Source organism: Arachis stenosperma, chromosome 9 (assembly GCF_014773155.1).
Source record: "Arachis stenosperma cultivar V10309 chromosome 9, arast.V10309.gnm1.PFL2, whole genome shotgun sequence".
In the NCBI taxonomy this organism is placed as follows: Eukaryota; Viridiplantae; Streptophyta; class Magnoliopsida; order Fabales; family Fabaceae; genus Arachis; species Arachis stenosperma.
Window position 1 is genome coordinate 80,755,738 of NC_080385.1, and position 5,758 is coordinate 80,761,495.

Consider the following 5,758-nt stretch of genomic DNA (forward strand, 5'->3'; position numbering starts at 1 on the left):
GGGTGGGAAATTTCGAAAATAAGAAAAGGATAAGATAGAAGATATGATAAAAAAAATAGATATGATAAGAAAAAGATATAATTTAAAAAGAGAAAGATATGAATAATATTTAAAAAGATAGATTTTAATTTTAAATTTTGAAAAAGATATTTTTAAAGAGGTAATTGAGTTTTGAAAACAAATTTTAAAAAGAGTTTGATTGGATTGAAAAATTTGTCTTTCTGAATTAAGATACATTTGATATTTTTGAAAAAAGGGATTTTAGAAATTAGGATTTTTAGAACACTAATTTGAATTGAGGGATGATAATTTAAAATATGTTTATGCAAGAAATCATGAATTGGAACATAAAAAATTAGAAAATTTGTAAAGAGAAACGAAATTTACCTCCTCCCCACCATCCTGGCATTAAACGCCCAACTGCTGCATGGTTTGGGCGTTTAACGCCCACATGTTGCTTCTCCTGGGCGTTCAACGCCCAGTTGATGCATCTTTCTGGCGTTGAACGCTAGGAAGTCCTTTGTTACTGGGCGTTTTTCTAAACGCCCAGGATGCTGCCAAACTAGCGTTAAACGCCAGAAGGTGCTTCTTTCTGGCGTTTAACGCCCAGAAGATGCTCTTTCTGGCGTTTAACACCCAGAAGGCTACCCTTACTGGCGTTGAACGCCAGTGGGTGCTTCTTTTGGGCGTTCAACGCCCAAAATGTTTCTTACTGGCTTTTTCACGCCAGTAAGCTTCCAATTCCTTTATAACTCTGAATCCAACCAATTGCTATTTACCTTGAAGAGACTTTGACATATACCTGAAAGAAAAACAATTAATTAAATTAATACGAATAAATTAAATTTTGTGATTGGCTGGGTTGCCTCCCAGCAAGCGCTTCTTAATGTCATTAGCTGGACTATTACTGAGTTTTAATAAGTCTTGCTCAAAATTTCCTTCAAGATAGTGTTTGAGTCTTTGTCCATTAACAATGAACTTTTTGTTAGAGTCATTATCCTGAAGCTCTATGTATCCATATGGTGATACGTTTGTAATGACATATGGACCTCTCCACCGGGATTTTATTTCCCGGGAATAATTGAGCCTAGAATTAAATAGCAGAACTTTCTGCCCCGGCTCAAAGACTCTGGATGACAATTTCTTATCATGCCATCTTTTCGCTTTCTCTTTGTAAATCTTTGCATTTTCGAAGGCATTGAGTCTAAATTCCTCTAGCTCATTTAACTGGAGCAATCGTTTTTTTCCGGCTAACTTGGCATCAAGGTTTAGGAATCTGGTTGCCCAATAGGCCTTGTGTTCCAGTTCCACTGGCAAGTGACATGCCTTTCCATACACAAGCTGGTATGGAGAGGTCCCTATAGGGGTCTTGAATGCTGTTCTGTATGCCCACAGAGCATCATCCAAGCTTCTTGCCCAATCCCTTCTACGGTTAATTGATGAGCGGATAATTTATACGCTTTTTGGCATTGTTTTTAATATGTTTTTAGTAGTTTTAGTTGAGTTCTTAGTATATTTTTATTAGTTTTTAGTTAAAATTCACTTTTCTAGGACTTTACTATGAGTTTGTGTGTTTTTCTATGATTTCAGGTATTTTCTGGCTGAAATTGAGGGACCTGAGCAAAAATCTGATTCAGAGACTGAAAAGGACTGCAGATGCTGTTGGATTCTGACCTCCCTGCACTCGAAGTGGATTTTCTGGAGCTACAGAAGCCCAATTGGCGCGCTCTCAACGGCGTTGGAAAGTAGACATCCTGGGCTTTCCAGCAATATATGATAGTCCATACTTTGCCCAAGATTTGATGGCCCAAACCGGCATTCAAAGTCACCTATAGAAATTCCAGCGTTAAACGCCGGAACTGGCACCTGATTGGGAGTTAAACGCCCAAACTGGCATAAAAGCTGGCGTTTAACTCCAGAAAAAGTCTCTACACGAAATTCCTTCATTTCTCAGCCCAAGCACACACCAAGTGGGCCCGGAAGTGGATTTTTATGTCATTTACTCATCTCTGTACACCCTAGGCTACTAGTTTTCTATATATAGGACCTTTTACTATTGTATTTTCATCTTTTGATCTTTGGAACCTTTTTCTTTAGATCTTTTGATCACTTTGGGAGGCTGGCCATTCGGCCATGCCTAGACCTTATGCTTATGGATTTTCAACGGTGGAGTTTCTACACACCATAGATTAAGGTGTGGAGCTCTGCTGTACCTCGAGTATTAATGCAATTACTATTGTTCTTCCATTCAATTCCGCTTGTTCTTTGTCCAAGATATCACTTGTCTTCAACATGATGAAGGTGATGATTGACCCCATCACCATTCTCACCCATGAACAAGGTGACTGACAACCATTCTTGTTCTACAAGCATCTGAGGCTTAGTGAATATCTCTTGGATTCTTGATTGCACGATGCATGGTTGATCGCCTGACAACCGAGTGCTCGCCTGACAAACGAGCCAACCATTCCGTGAGATCAGAGTCTTCGTGGTATAGGCAAGAACTGATGGCGGTATTCAAGAGAATCCGGAAGGTCTAACCTTGTCTGTGGATTCTGAGTAGGATTCAATGACTGAATGACTGTGACGTGCTTCAAACCTGTAACCTACTGGGCGTTAGTGACAGACGCAAAGAGTGATTCTATTCCGGTAGGGGAGGGAACCAAACCGGTGATTGGCAGTACTGTGACAGAGTGCTGCATTAGCTTTCACTGCGCGATGGGAGGTAGCTGCTGACAACAGTGAACCCTACAGAGCTTGCCATGGAAAGAGTAGGAAGGATTGGATGAAGGCAGTAGGAAAGCAGAGAGCGGAAGGGAAGGCATCTTCATACGCTTGTCTGAAGCTCTTACACCAATGATATACATAAGTATCACTATCTTTATCTTTATATTATTTTCGTTCATCATCATATCCATTTGAGTCTGCCTGACTAAGATTTACAAGATGACCATAGCTTGCTTCATACCACCAATCTCCGTGGGATCGACCCTTACTCGCGTAAGGTATTACTTGGACGACCCAGTGCACTTGCTGGTTAGTTGTGCGAAGTTGTATGATCACAATTTCGTGCACCAAGTTTTTGGCGCCGTTGCCGGGGATTGTTCTTGTGTATGGACAACTGACGTTCATCTTGTTGCTTAGATTAGGCATTATTTTTCTTCAGAGTTCTTAAGAGTGAATTCTAGTGTTTCAAGGTGATGTTCTTATCATCACCAAAGCTGATTGATCATCATCAATTTAGCTCTTGAATGCAATGTCTTGCTGAAGCTTAGCTAGCTATGTCTAATTCCTTTAGACTAAAGCTTTAGACTAACATTGCATGATTCCTGGAATTCTCATTAAGAACTTTGATACCTTTATTTTCCTTTTCACTTAATTTTCGAAAAAAGCCAAAAAAATTACAAAATCATAAAATCCAAAAATATTTCTTGTTTGAGTCTAGAGTCTCATCTTATTTGGTGTCAATGCATGTTTCTGTTCTTCTTGCATTTTTCGAATTTATGCATGAGTCTTAATTATCTTCAAGTTGTTCTTGATGATTTCCTTGTTTTGATCTTTGCATTCTATTGACTTGAGTGTTTTTTTGTTTCTCATATGCATTCTCATCTTGTTAGTGTCAGTAGTATACAAACTGCTAAGTTTGCTGTCTTGCATGCATAGTTATTTGGTTCTTGTTGCATTTTAATTATTTAAAAATCCAAAAATATTTTTAATTTGTGTCTTTTCAAGTCAATAATACAGAGAATTGAAGATTCAGAACATACTGCAGAGGAATCACACAGAAAAAGCTGAGCATTCGAAAATGCCCAGTGAAGAAGGCAGACTGGCGTTTAAACGCCAGCCAGGGTGCCTGGCTGGGCGTTTAACGAGAAGGGTAGTAGTTTGGGCGTAAACGCCAGAATGTGCACCATTCTGGCGTTTAACGCCAGGATGGCAAAGGGGGAAGATTTGTTTTCAAAATCAATTTTTCAAAGTTTTTCAAAATCAAATCTTTTTCAAATCATATCTTTTCAATCAAATGTTTTCAAAATCAATTTCTTTCCTTTTTCAAGATACTTACTAACAATTAATGATTTGATTGAACATTTTTTGCCTTTTTCTGTTGAGGAAGGTTTTGTTTGAATCATATCTTTTCTTGTTAGGCAAGTCATTAATTTTTAAATCAAATCTTTTTAAAATTGTTTTCAATCATATCTTTTAAAATTGTTTTCAAATCATATCTTTTTAAATTGTTTTCAAATCATATCTTTTCAATCACATCTTTTTAAAACCATCATATCTTCTTAACCACATCTTTTTCAAAATAGTTTTCAATCAAATCTTTTTAATTTTTAATTTCAAAATCTTTTTCAAAAATCACTAGATTTCTTTTCCACTCTTATTTTCGAAATCAATTAGTGTTTTTCAAAAATGTTTTCAAAAATATTTTAATTAATTTTCGAAAATCTTCTTCCTCCTTCTCACATCCTTCTATTTTATGGAGTACCACTCCTTCTCAATGCACAATTCGAACCTTATCTAAGTAAAGTTCGAATTCTTCTTCTCCTTCTTCTTTCTATTTCTCTTTTCCTCTGACACTTCAGGAATCTCTATACTGTGACATAGAGGATTCCACATTTTCTTGTTCTCTTCTCTTTCATATGAGCAGGAGCAGAGACAAAGGCATTCTTGTTGAAGCTGACCCTGAACCCGAAAGGACCTTGAAGAGAAAGCTAAGAGAAGCCAAAGCACAACTCTCTTTAGAGGACCTGACCGAATTCTTCAAAGAAGAAGAACACATGGCAGCCGAAAACAACAATAATGCAAACATTGCAAGGAAGGTGCTGGGTGACTTTACTGCACCTACTCCTGATTTTTATGGGAGAAGCATCTCTATCCCTGCCATTGGAGCAAACAACTTTGAGCTTAAGCCTCAATTAGTTTCTCTAATGCAACAGAATTGCAAGTTCCATGGACTTCCAATGGAAGATCCTCATCAGTTTTTAGCTGAATTCTTGCAAATCTGTGACACAGTCAAGACTAATGGGGTTGACCCTGAGGTCTATAGACTGATGCTATTCCCTTTTGCTATAAGAGACAGAGCTAGAATATGGTTGGACTCTCAACCTAAAGAATGCCTGGACTCTTGGGAAAAGCTAGTCAATGCCTTCTTAGCAAAGTTCTTTCCACCCCAAAGATGGAGTAAGCTTAGAGTGGAAGTCCAAACCTTCAGACAGAAGGATGGTGAATCCCTCTATGAAGCTTGGGAAAGATACAAACAATTAATCAGAAAATGTCCTTCTGACATGCTTTCTGAATGGAGCATCATAGGTATTTTCTATGATGGTCTCTCTGAACTGTCCAAGATGTCTTTGGATAGCTCTGCTGGAGGATCTCTTCATCTGAAGAAGACGCCTACAGAGGCTCAAGAGCTAATTGAAATGGTTGCAAATAACCAATTCATGTACACTTCTGAAAGGAATCCTGTGAATAATGGGACTAATCAGAAGAAAGGAGTTCTTGAGATTGACACTCTGAACGCCATTTTGGCTCAGAATAAAATATTGACTCAACAAGTCAATTTGATTTCTCAAAGTCTGTCTGGAATGCAAAATGCACCAAACAGTACTAAGGATGCTTCACCTGAGGAAGAAGCTTATGATCCTGAGAACCCTTCAATGGAAGAGGTGAATTACCTAGGAGAACCCTATGGTAACACCTATAATTCTTCATGGAGAAATCACCCAAATCTCTCATGGAAGAATCAAGAGAGACC

General features: G+C 38.1%; 1 non-coding gene across 1 annotated transcript; it reads right to left on the reverse strand.

Moving 5' to 3' along the window:
* Nucleotides 1-5,186: 5,186 nt before the first annotated feature.
* On the reverse strand, nt 5,187-5,294 carry LOC130952789 (small nucleolar RNA R71). Its single transcript, XR_009074964.1, has one exon. It is a non-coding gene; the product is annotated as a small nucleolar RNA R71 (small nucleolar RNA).
* Between the last annotated feature and the right edge of the window lie 464 nt (nt 5,295-5,758).